Raw genomic sequence first — 13,886 nt, 5'->3', positions numbered from 1 at the left:
TGTGTAGTTAAAAATGGTTGGCATTTCCGTGGTCAGTGATAGAATTTCCGCGGTCAGCGGCCGTGCTTCTTTTTTCACGGACCGCAAACTTAAAGTTCAGAGAATTGATAAGTTGGGTTCGCGGCCGCGTTCATTTTAAGTGTACAGTGTTGCAGCGTTCGTGGCCACAACCGAAATTCCACTCTCAGCGGTGGTAAAACTTCAGAGCCTGGGTAGTCTGAACCCCAGTCTTTCACGGCCGCGTTCCTTTTTACGCGGACTGCGGTGACCATTCTGGGGTCGTGGCCCTTTTTTCGTTGTCATCGGACTTTTGCTGTTAGAAACACTATCAACTTTTCATTTGCTTTCCTTTGATGATTCTTTTAACAACAATACTAATAAGCTTTCACTGATTGTATATGCAGACAATGGTCCGATCTAGAGGCGCAGGTAATAAACAAAAAGGGAGGGTTGGATCCTCCCGAGGCAGGGAAAAAGGAGGACAAGGAAGGACCAAGTTACCACTAGTGGTCCAGAAATCTATAGGGAAGCTGCGGAAATCCATCAAAGTTGTGGAAAAAGCCACATCCCATTCTAAAGGAAGTGAGTATGTCCCTTCCCGAGAAGTTTCGTAAGGAGACTCAGTACCAACCCATGTTCCCGCAGACTTTCAAGGGAAATTCCAGTTGCGGGATGAGCCTACACCCTCTGCTTCTTCTGAGTCGTCTGATGGCTCAGAGGAAAGTAGTGAGGCTTCAGCATCAGCTTCTCCACTTGCTACACCTTTGGCCTCACAGCGGATCCTATTGATGTTGATGCTGAGATCCCTAACGATGGAAGGGGTGGTGACACCCAGACAGGAGGGTTGGAGAGACCAAGGAACCCTGTGGTATGGCAAGAATGATTTATGAGTGAGAAAGCCTACCACAAGTTTTGGGGGTGGTGGCTTTAGAGGTCACTTACACTTAACAGGGTCTTCATTGAACGAGATCTACTACCCCACAACCCTAATGCCAAGAGGCACTTCAACAAAAGAGTGGGGTGGAAGTTCTTCACCAGCAACTTACCGGATGCCAATGAACATTTGGTCAAAGAATTCTATGCTAATGTCGCCCACATTAAAAAGGGCACATTTTTTACCAAAGTCCGGAACAGGAGGATTAAGTTTGATGGCAAGACTCTAAATGACTATGATGGGTTCAATGACGAGGACAAGTCCCTGTATCTAGATAAGGTGGCTATGGATGAGTTAGTATGCCCTTGGCTTGCATCGGTGATTGCTCTTCCTGGGACTACTCTAGCTTGGCTGGACACCCGGGGTTCCGATCTTCAGGAACACTCTAAGCTTCGAAGTGAAGGGGTGGCAAACTTTTGTGTGTAGCCGATTAGACCCTACTATGCATGACAGTGATATGCCGGTCTCCCGAGATATTATTGTAGGGGCTATCATGGTGAGGTACCCGATCAACGTAGGGAATATTATGGCCAAGGTGATTACCAGAGTGGTTGTCAAGGATGAGAGCTCATATCCTTTTCCAAACTTCCTCACCATGTACCTAGAGGATCAAGAAGTAGAAGGAATGGACTTTGAAACCAAAGTGAAACCAAATAGGCCATTTTCCTGGTACAACCTTCAGGGTCCAGACAACCCCAAGTCCAAGGGCAAAGCCACCACTTCCACTGGCCAGTCTGAAGATCCAGGGGTGGTAGACACTGGTTCCAAGCCTTCCACTTCCATGCCACATCCTCCCTCCGGACCATCTGCTTCTATGCTTTCTTCAGTGCCTTTTTCATCATCATACCCTCTGACTGTACTACGGGTTAATCAGACTCTATCCAGCATCAACAACTGGATGCAGGCAGCTATATCAAAGTTGTTTGTCCTCTCCAGCTTAGTCAGCTCCAGCACAGCCTCATGTGCCTGCTTCAGTGGAGGAATCGCTAAAGGAGCTTCTAGACAACCATAAAAAGCCCCTGGACAACTTGAAGCTTATCATGTCCACTTTGGATGCTCAGGGAAAAGTAATCAAGGAACTGGGCAACCAAACGAAGAAGATGAAAAAGATTCAGGCCTCAAAGGAGTCAGTAAAGCTGCTGAGCAAGGAGGTTGAGAAGATTAGATCAGCTGGAGACATCTCATTGGACTTACTCTTGGAGGAGCCAGTTCCAGCAGCTCAGGCAGCACAGGCACCAGAGCAGGAAGCTGACAGAGAGCCCATGAGAAGAGTGATGATCCCCCAGACTGAGGATTTGGAGATTGAGCTGGAAGACCCCGAGGGAGTTGACTCAGGCCAGCCACAAGATCCAGGCAGTGACCCCATGGAGAGAGAGGAATCATAGGGAGTTTTTCTTTATCTCTACCCTTCCCCTATTCTATTTTTGTTGATAGCATTGAGGACAATTCTAATTTTTATTTGGGGGTGGGGGATGGGTGGCCTTATTTTGATGATGATTCGGATAATTGGTTTGTAATAACTTTGATACTATTTTCCGTTATTTTCGTACTTTTTTTACTGTTGGTATGTATATAAAGTTACCTTTCCATGTATATATTCATTCTCCTTTTATGTATATTCGTCTTAATCCCCTACTGTACATATTTAGTTTACTTTCCGTAGTTTACTTTATAACTTCTTTTGAAATTTTCATTATTAGTGTAGCTTCTTATTTCATTTAGTAGTTTCTTTTTCAATTTGTAGCTTCTTACTTTTACAAGTTTTCGTGATCAATAAGTCTTTGGTTTTCTTAATGTCACGGTTCTTTCCAAAGGTGGAATTTGTGTGAATGAGGTGGCTCTTCCCGATGATGGATGGCATGACAACCTTCTTAAGGGTTGAGTCTGATTTCTTTATGTTCTTGTGTAAATAGTAGTAATGAATAAAGGTATCTCAGGCAAAGATTCACTTGGACCTAGCACATTTATCTTTGACCTTATGGTTAGAAACAAGTTGATTTGCAAAGAATGTTGCTAGTTGTGACCTTTAGACTCTTGTGTTGACTAAACAATCATCGAGTGGCTTTTAGGAGTTATTTGTGTTTCTCAATCTTAGCTAGGGTTGTTGTGAGCCCTCGACTCTATTCTTTTTAGCAATCCAATAGGTTGTGAGGTGAGGTATTGATTTTCAAGTCCAAGTCTCATGCCAATAAGTCTAGAACTTGCCCTGACTGTTTGTCTAGGCGAAATTCTAAGTGTAGCTCGACTTGAGAAATGATTATAGGCTCTCCTTGATCCAAATTGAAACTTGAAAGCATCCATAGCCCACCAAATATGATGTCCCTAGTCAACCCCGTTGAGCCGAAGCCCTTGTTCTTTCAATAACCATGATACAAGCCTTTATCCGTTTTAAAATAACCCTCTCTTGGCACCCGATCTTTCCTTAGCACAATTGGCAAAAGCATAAGTTTGGGGGGAGAGACGAGGAATGCAAAAGTGATAAAAGGTATAAAATGAAGAAAAGGAAAGGCAAAAGAAAAAGAAAGAAAAGCCAAAAAGTCAAAAAGAAAGTGAATAATATAGAAAAATGAAGGGATTTAATAAAAGCAATGATGAAAGGCTTGGAATGATTAGAAAGGAGAAATATAATTGTCATGAACAAGAAAGAGTAATAGTGTGTCTCTCTAGTCCCCTAAGGAAGAAGAAAATGACTCAAAGAGTCAAGAAAGTGTGAGCCGAAATGAGAAAATGAAGTGCTTAAGGAATGGTGAAACCTTCATAGACTGTGTCACGACCCAAACCGATAGGCCGCGACGGGTGCCTAAGTCCTACCTGTCAAACACCTCTAAGCTTGCATCTAAGATATGAACCTGAATAACATCTGCTGAATTACAAAAATAAGGAAACTTGCCAAAAAGGCATATGTACGGATACATGCAGAATACAGCGGGCAAGCCGGCAAGGCTGCTGTAGACAATTATACATCCAAAATTGAAAGCCTATACCATAACCTTTTACCATATCCCATATACGTATATTTACATATATACGCATATATACTGTCATCTGGTCATGGGTCAATGCACATGTATAAATGGGTGAAATGTATGAAAAATACGTAAAAATCTCAATATTCCTTTCGGATAAACTTTTTCAACTGCATATTATTCTGAGACCCATGAACAGAAGATAATAATAATTCACATGGGGAATCATGAATATAGATACCCCTAGTATTTTTATGAATAGAGTAATTTATGGGAACTGTGCATTTACTCGTTTCTTCAGTATAATTTGGACCATGCCAAAAGAAAGAAGGGACGACCTTAATATACCTGGAGTAGGGAAAACTCCGTATAATATTCCGTTGGAAATCTTCGTGGATTGAACTTAGAACCCCAAAAATCGGATTAAGCTTCTGCTTTTTGAATTTGTTGAACGAAATTAGCTTCTGTTTTTTTGAAATTCCTGAACTAAGGAAATGGAATATCCTTACTTTGGATTTTTAGACGTTTTGGTCTTATTTTGTCCAAATGCATGGATAAGACCTTTTAATTTCTAGCCACATAGGACAATATGAATACTTAGTCACTTCTTGTATTTGTGGCTTCTTGCCACATTTCAGGGGTACTTTATAAATTTTTATCCATTTATTAATTAACTGGGTAATGTCCCGTTACCCGGTAATTAACCAATTACCCGTATAATTAAGAATTATCTCAATTTACCTAAAACTACTACTCATTTTTAATATACTTTATACATCATTTTATCACGGCCATATGGTACCTTGTATGGTACTAGCTCATAATTATCGGGTATTATAGCTCGACCCGTATTTTATCCCAAATTGGCCACTTTCAACGAAACTCGTTTTCTTTAATTCGTGTACCTTTTATCCCTCATGAAACTTATTTCTCGCTTGTTATAATTAGCACAACTACATTAACCTCAAGATAATCTCACCACTGAGACTACGTCGATTAACTGAAGACGAAACTTTTAATGTATGAAAATGCGAGATGTAATATCCGATGTATCCTACCTTGAACCAAAAGCCTTCATTACATTCCCTCAAAATCCCTATATGATTTCGAGTTGAGTGAGCTTACTTTAGTGGTGATTCACATAAGGGGCAAGCTTATGGTACTTGGAGCCGGACCTGTGACCTTCCTTTGAGAGAGATGAGTGTACTTTTCCACAATCCTTGTTCTGAGTGCTATAATCTAAAGTGAGATTTGCTTATGGCGAGTAGAGAAGAAAGAGGTTGGGTTCCACAATGACCAACGTAGTAGAGCGAGCTTCCTTGATGAGTTAAGTCAACACTTGATGCTCTTGTGTCGCACTAGAGCCATGGTGCTAAAAAGGGTGTGTGTTGTTGATAATATATTTGTGTTGAGGGTAATTGTTAGTCCCAATTGATGCTTGATGAAGTCACCTTAGAACAGCTAAAATTTTCCTTTCTTTTATCTTGTGGAGGTGGGAATTACTTTGTTTGCTTGAGGACAAGCAAAAGCTTAAATTTGGGGGAGTTGATAACTATAGATTCTAGCATATCATATGCTCTGTTTTGCTTAGGTTTTGGATAAAAAATGTGTAAAAGTATTTTCGAAAACAGACTTATTGTGCTTATCTGCAAGGTTTGGTAAAATGAGGCAAGAAAGTCATAATCAACTCATGAAGGAGTTAAATTTGCACAAGTTCAAAACTGAGATAAAAGCGCTGATCATGAAGGAAAAGAGCGGCCGCGGAAGGTCCACCGCTAAAGTGGCCACAATTACGCGGTTTGTGGAATTGAGATTTAGAGAAGGTATTGTGGGTACAGCAGAGACCGCTGACCGTGATGAAATAGCGCGGCCGCAGAATACCTGACGCAGGCGCGGTGGTATTTCTGCTAAGAGCGCTGATGGAAGTTTAGAGACTCTGAAAGTTGAGCTTGACTGTGAAGCATGGTCTGCATCCAAATTATGCATCCACAGTTGATGCTAACATAGAGGTGGTGGTTTTTATGTTGTTCGCGAAATCAAGTCCAAACCAAGCACAATATTGAAGAAACGCGGTCCGCACTTGTTTTTGCGCGGCTGCGAAAGTTCATGTGCTGAGGCGCCTAGTATTTTGCTGACAATGTAACCTCCATAGGGGTATTTTTGTCCAGTAATTTTAGCTATGTATAAATAGACCTTTTTCATATTTTTAGGTTATCTTTTGTATTAGTGAGCTCGTGAACAACCATACTTTACCAATTAGAGTAATTTTATAGCAGATTTAGTTTATATTCTTAGATTTTATTCTTTTAATTAACTTTTATGGCTTATATTTCATCTCCATCTTTGATTTCTACCTTGATTATGAGTAGCTAAGCCTATTATCTAGGGTTTTGACCCAACCCTAGTGTGGGTATTTAATGGGTCTTCAATTTTAGGGCTTAATTGTTTATGAGTTAGTGATATTTAGCTTGATTCATGCTTTAATTGCAGAATTGGTGGTTGCAAATACTGATTCGTGCCTTTATGACTTATACTCTTCTTGGGAAAGAGGGGCTAAGTCTAGGAAAATTAGGCTAACAAGGAATTGGGGTGCATTCAAGAGATTAATAGCCCCAATTAAAGGGTTAAACCTAGAGATAGTAATACCCGACTTGAGCCAATTTTACTTGCATTGTTTGAACACCCAATTAGCTTGAGAAAGTCAATTAGGGCAAAGTCACTCAAACTACCGAGAGGTATAGAGTGAGTAATTATGTGTAAAGGTTATATCACGAACCCAAATATAACAAGCTTGTCCTAAATTTTAGATCCCATTAGATATTCGCCTAGGTGTAAGTCACTTCCCTAGTGCTTTTTATCAATTGAGAAAACTCTTATAAAAATATTGTACTTATATTATTTTCAGCAATCAATAGTATTAAAAGTAGAATAGAAGCAAATCCAAGCATGGTTAGAAGTGCAACTAAAAGCAGTAGGCGTAGCTAGATTAGATAGAAACTCAACTCCCAACCAATATTAACTTCCTGTGGATAGTGATCCCGACCTTTCGGGTAAAAGCTACATCGACCACTCCTCGCCATTATATAATGGTGCAGGGTTGGAGCTGATCACTTTTTGGCGCCGTTGTCGGGGAGTTAAATGATTTTGTTCTTTCATCCTCTGCTAGGCACCCTCATAGGTCCACACAAATCCGATCAAGTGGCCTCGAGGTGCTTACTTCCTTTTTTGGCTTGAAAGAGGACCTGACTTGCTTTCCTCTTACACATGTATCACACACATTGTGATCCTTGAACCTTGACTTAGGCAGCCCACAAACCAGATCCTTCTTAACGAGTCTGTTCAGCAACGAGAAGCTTGCATGTCCCAATCTTCTGTGCCACAGCTCAGCATCATCATCAACAGCACTCAAACAAGTAAGATCCCCACTATTCAGAGACTCAAAACCAACAACATAGATATTTTTGAATCTTTTTGCCACTAGAACCACTTCACCAGCCACAATATTGGTGACTATGCAAATCTTTGATAAGAATTCAACTTTGTTTCCTTTGTCGCAGATTTGAGAGACACTTAGTAGGTTGTATTTCAGCTCATTCACATAGTACACATTCTTAATTGAGTGAGTGAGTGTCTTCCCAACTCTTCCAACTCCCAGAATGTATCTTTTTTTGCCATTGAGAAAGGACACACTTCCACCTTGCAGGGCTTTGAGTGAGAGAAAATCATCAGTGCTTCCAGTTATATGCATAGAGCAGTCGTTATCCATATACCATTTTTGGCTGCTTCCTTTCACTGCTCCGTGCACAAGGAAATCAGAGATTAGACATAGGAACCCAAACAAGTTTGGGTCTCCTGTAGTGAGAAAATGGGAGAATTAAACTTCTTTTGTCCAAGCAGGCATTACACGTTTTTTTATTGGAGGGACCAGGTTCCTATACTTTTTCAATAAACACTTTATTTTCTGCTGGGATTGAAATCTAGATTTACAGTATTCTTTAAAGTGCCCAGTATTACAACAGTTAGTGTGAAGCCAGTTATCAAGGACAGTAACATACTTTCTGTGTGGGTTATAAGGAGCCTTTTCCTTTTGGAACCAAATTCCTCGCCTATTCCCCCCGTTACTTTTATACATGACAGTGATTATATCAGAGGACCAGCTCCACTTTTGAGATTTATCTAGGTTATTTTTAACCCTGCCTGGATCTTCCTGAAGTTGTTTATTTCTTTCAAGTTTAGCACACATGCTCAATTTCACCATTTTGAGCTTATTTTCAAGTTTAAGATGTGCCTCCCTTGCTACCTTACATTTTAAAGAGTTTACAGAACTGTTTTCTCTTTTAATTCTTCTACATTTTCTTCTAGATCCACAACTACTACCAACAAGTCACCTCTCTCATGCTCTACCTTTTCAATTTTCTCAGTTAGAGCATTTTTTTCTTTCTTTAAATCCTCAATGGTTTCTCTTAAATCGATGACTACTACTACCAAATCATCTCTCTCATCTTCTACCTCTCTTAATTCCATAGTTAACACATTTTTATCATTGATAATGTTATGATAAGCATCAATCAGTGTGACGACCCAAAGGGTCATCACCGTAATTCTTCCTTGTTCCGTGCTTTCGAGGCCTTGAAAACCTCGCTTTTAGTTGCCTCGATATTGCGTGTGCAGTCCGGGCGCGAAGCCGGAAAGCTTTTATGTTGAAATATGCGAATTTTGCGAGAAATTTGATGAATTTTGATATTTAATATGCATAATATTGACTTCGGTCAACATTTTGGGTAAACGGACCCGGACCTGTGATTCGACGGTCCCGGAGGGTCCGTAGAAAAATATGGTACTTAGGCGTGTGCTCGGAATTAAATTCCGAGGTCCCAAGCCCGAGAAATGAATTTTTGTGTGGAATTGTTTTCTAAAATTAATTAAGGAAAATGAAGAAGAAAATTGATCAGAAAACTATGGTATCGGGCTCGTATTTTGGTTCCGATGCCCGGTACGAGTCTTAAATATGTTTTAAGCACTATCTATAAAGTTTGGCTAAAAACGGACGTCATATGACGTGTTTCGGACTTAAAATGGGGAATTTGAGTTTTTACGAAAGTTGAAAGAAAATCATGTGTGTGAGGCTTGATCCTATGTATATGATGTTATTTTGGCGAATTGGTCGCACGAGTAAGTCCGTAAGATGTTTTTAAGGTTGTGTGCATGTTTGGTTTGGAGCCCCGAGGGCTCGGGTGAGTTTTGAATGGGGCACGGGAGGTCTTGGACTTAAGAAAATGCAGGTTCAGGTGTTGCAGACACCAGCACGGCGGCGGTCATTTCCGCGCGGCCGCGATGCCTTTCTGTGCGGTCCGCGTGGCTGAGTCTGAGGGCTAGGGTTTCAGGTTAACCAGCGTGGCCGCACACCAAAACAGTGCGGTCCGCGCTGGAAGGGTTCAGAGAAGCCCCAATTTTTCTCCCACTCGGTGCGGCCGCGACACATTTTTGTGCGGTCCGCGCCAGGTCCTCAGAAAGGTATACAAGTTCGGAAAATCTCAGTCATTTTTTACTTTTCAAAAAAACCAAAACCTAAGAGGCGATTTTCCAAATAACTTTTCTTCTCCAAAACGATTGGTAAGTGATTTCTAACTTAGTTTCTTTATTCCATAACATCTTTTAACATAATTTCAACTTCAAATCAAAGATTTTCAGGGGTGAAATTGGGTGTTTTGGGTAGAACCTAGGTTTTCTACAAATTGAGGAGTTGGACCTTAATTTGAGGTCCGATTTCAAAACAAATCATATATTTGGACTCGTGGGAGAATGGGTAACCGGGTTTTGGTCCGAACCTCGAGTTTCGACCACGTGGGTCCGGGGGTATTTTTGACCATTTTGGGAAAAACCTTGTAAAATTTATTTTCATGCATGGGGAGTGATTCATTTAATAATTATTAATGTGATTAAGTAACTTATGACTAGATTTGAGCGGATTGGTGGTGGAATCAAGAGGTAAAGCTATACTAGAAGCGTGAGTTGAGTTTGGAGCATTCGAGGTAAGTGTTTGTTCTAACTTTGGCTTGAGGGATTAGGATTTGGATGTTATTTGCTATGTATTAACTGTGGAGTATGGTGTATAGGCATGGTGACGGTTATCTATGCACCGGAGTCTAGCATGACCGTGAGTCGTAGTTGCTTTTAAATTCGAAAGATGTGAAACAGTTGAGCTAATTACTTGCTAATATAATTATGAAGTGATAGTTGAGAAGCAGATGAGTTAAAGAAAGAAGTGTGGTATTTTTCCCTTGCCGGGAATTATTGTTGATTTGTTCTCCCTTGCCGGGATGTTTAATCTTGTTGTATATTCCCTTCCCCGATTGGTTGTGACTGATGATTGGGTGAGGAAGAGCGGTTATACACGAAGGGTCTTTCCGTGCCATGTTTTGATAATTATGCACGAAGGGTCTTTCCGTTCCATGTCTCTAATTATTTGAGCACGAAGGGTCATTTCGTGCCTTGATGTGAGAGTTATGTGAGGAAAAGCACGAAGAGTGATGTCGTGCACTATATTTGACAGTTTTGGTGAGAATTGAGAGTAAAAGCACGAAGGTTGGTGCCGTGCAGTTGTTGATTCACTTGCTCTCTTTCATAGATGTTAATTATTCAGTTTCCATCTCTCTGTTCATTGGTCTTATATCTAAATTGTTACACCCCACAGCATGTCCCCTCCCTATTATCTATTTAAATTCTGTATATCTTTCCGTTGTTGCACATATATCTGTACAGGTTATTTGAGGTAGGTCCGGTCTAGCCTCGTCACTACCTCGCCGGGGTTAGGCCAGGCACTTACCAGCACATGGGGTCGGTTGTGCTGATGCTACACTTCTGTGCCCTTTTTGTGCACAGATTCGGGAGTAGGTTACGGACCGCAGTAGCAGTAGATTGGGAGCGTGCCTTCAGTCCAGAGACTCCTAGGTAGTTCGCTGGCGTGCGTGGGCCCTGAGTCTCATCTATTTCATTTCTGTTTGTTTTCATTGTATCAAAGCAGACTCCTTATGTATTTTCTTTCAAACTCTTATTTGTAGTATCTTATAGTAGTCCGTGAGTATTGTGACACTAAATCTTGGGTAGAGGATGATGTTAATTTTTTCTGCATTTTCGTTCATTTAATATTAAATTAAGGCTTCCGCTTGAATTTATTGTTTTTATTATTATCTTGTTGAAAATTAGTTGAAAAGGTATGTTAAGGTTGGCTTGCCTAGCTCCGACAGTAGGCGCCATCACGACTCCCGATGGTGGGGAATTCGGGTCATGAAAAGTTGGTATCATAGCACTAGGTTACTTAGGTCTCACAACTCACGGACAAGTTCAGTAGAGTCTGAGGGATCGGTACGGAGACGTCTGTATTTATCCCGCAGAGGCTACCGAGTTAGGAAACTTCACCTTGTTCATTCTTGTCGTGCGATTTTGTTTCTCAAGTACTGATTGTCTTTCCACTCTGTTCTTTCGCAGATGGCGAGAACACGTGCTTCCTCTTCTACCGTGCAGCAGCCCGAGCCCCCAGCAGCAGCTCCTATTAGGGGCAGAGGGCGAGGCCGTGCCAGAGGCCGAGGCTGGGGCAGAGCTCAGCCCCGAGCGACAGTCCCAGAGGTGGAGCCTCATATTGACTACGACAAAGGGGTTCCGGCTCCAGCAGCTCCGGTGGGCCCAGCTCAGGTCCCAGAGGGTTTCATAGCCACTCTAGTGCTTCAGGATGCTTTGGTCCGACTGGTAGGCTTTATGGAGGGCATTTCTAGGGCGGGTTTGCTTCCCGTAGCTCCAGTCACATCTCAGGCTGGGGGAGGGGTTCAGACTCCCGATACTCGTACTCCAGAGCCGGTAGCTCCTCAGGCTCAGGTTCCAGCAGTTCAGCCAGTCGTGGCAGTTCATCCAGCTATGGCAGCCCAGCCAGGTATTGCGGCTCAGTCCAGTGATGGTGCGGCTATGTCCGCTGATGCTTTGTGGAGGCTTGATCGTTTCACCAAGCTCTTCACTACTACATATAGTGGCACTCCCTCAGAGGATGCTCAGGATTTCATATTCAGCTGTCATGAGGTTCTACGGACTATGGGCATTGTAGAGACCAATAGGGTCGATTTCGCCACTTTTTGCCTGGCAGGATCCGCCAAGACTTGGTGGAGGGATTTCTGTTTAGCCAGGCCAGCAGGGTCGCCATCATTGACCTGGGATCAGTTTTCAGAGTTATTTCTAGGGAAGTTCCTTCCAGTTACTCAGCGAGATGCTCTTCGCAGGCAGTTTGAGCGTCTCCAGCAGGGTCCTATGACGGTTACCCAGTATGAGACCCGGTTCATTGATCTCGCTCGTCATGCCATTGTGATACTCCCCACCGAGAGAGAGAGGGTGCGGAGGTTTGTCGATGGGTTGGTTCAGCCGATTCGTGTTCAGATGGCCATGAGTGTCGGGAGTGAGATTTTATTTCAGGAGGCGGCAGATGGTGCCCATCGGATAGAGCTGGAACTTTCTCAGGGAGGTGGTCATGGGTCTGATAAGAGGCCTCGTTATTCTGGTAGATTTAGTGGTACCTCGTCTGGATGTAGGGATTCATATGACAGAGGCCACTCTCAGAGGCCCTTCCAGTCGGCACTTCAGGTTTCTCATGGTACTCCAGGCGGTGGTGGTCCTCAGCAGTATTATTCGGGTCAGAAGACCTTCAGTGCACCACCAACCCCCATCAGTGCACCGCCACTTCAGAGCTTCAGGGGAGGACATACAGGTCGACAGGGCCAGCAGTCCCAACAGCTGAGGGCATGTTATGGTTGTGGTGACCCGAGTCACATTGTCAGGTTTTCCCCCGAGCCTCGAGTAGTTCTCAGCAGCAGGGTCCTTGCCCTACGATTCAGGCAGTAGGTGATCCACAGGCCGCCCAGCCAGCTAGAGGCAGGGGTTGGGATCATAGGGGTGGAGGGAGAGACCGTAGAGGTGGAGCTCGGACCGCCAGTGGCAGGGGTCAGCTAGCAGCCAATCGCCCCAGAGACACAGTTCAGGGAGGTGGGGGTCATCCCCGTTGTTATGCTTTGCCGGCCAGGCCAGAGGCCGAGAAGCAGATGTTGTGATTACAGGTACTATTCTGGTCTGTGGTAGGGGTGCTTCTGTGTTATTTGACCTGGGATCTACGTATTCTTATGTGTCATCCAATTTTGCACCCTATTTGATTATGCCTAGTGAGGCTTTGGGTATTCCTGTATATGTGTCCACACCGGTTGGTGAACCTATAGTGGTCAACCGAGTGCATCGTTCATGTGTGGTGGTATTTGACGGTCTTGAGACCCGTGTTGACTTATTGCTTTTAGATATGGTGGACTTTGACGCTATATTGGGGATGGACTGGTTGTCCCCGTATCATGCTATTCTGGATTATCACGCCAAGACCGTGACCTTGGCCTTGCCAGATTTTCTCCAACTTGAGTAGAGAGGGACCCCATGCCATGCCACCCGCAGTGTTATTTCGTATGTCAAGGCTCAACGTATGGTTGAGAAGGGGTGTCTAGCATATCTAGCATATGTTCGCAACTCCAGCACAGAGGTTCCATCAATTGACTCTGTTCCTATTGTTCGGGAGTTCCCCGAGGTTTTCCCTTCAGACCTGCCGGGTATGCCGCCCGACAGGGATATTGATTTCGGTATTGATCTGGCTTCGGGCACTCAGCCTATTTCCATTCCGCCATATCGCATGGCCCCGCCAGAGTTGAAAGAGCAGCTTCAGGACTTGCTTGATAAGGGTTTCATTAGACCCATTGTATTACCTTGGGGTGCACCAGTGTTGTTCGTGAAGAAAAAGGATGGGTCGATGAGGATGTGCATTGATTACCGGCAGTTGAACAAGGTGACAATAAAGAACAAGTATCCACTGTCGCGGATTGACGATTTGTTCGACCAGCTTCAGGGTGCGAGGGTGTTTTCAAAGATAGATTTGAGATCTGGCTACCACCAGCTGAGGATTAGGGCGTCTA

This window comes from Nicotiana tabacum, chromosome 6 (assembly GCF_000715075.1).
Source record: "Nicotiana tabacum cultivar K326 chromosome 6, ASM71507v2, whole genome shotgun sequence".
Lineage (NCBI taxonomy): Eukaryota > Viridiplantae > Streptophyta > Magnoliopsida > Solanales > Solanaceae > Nicotiana > Nicotiana tabacum.
This window is presented reverse-complemented; position numbering follows the sequence as displayed.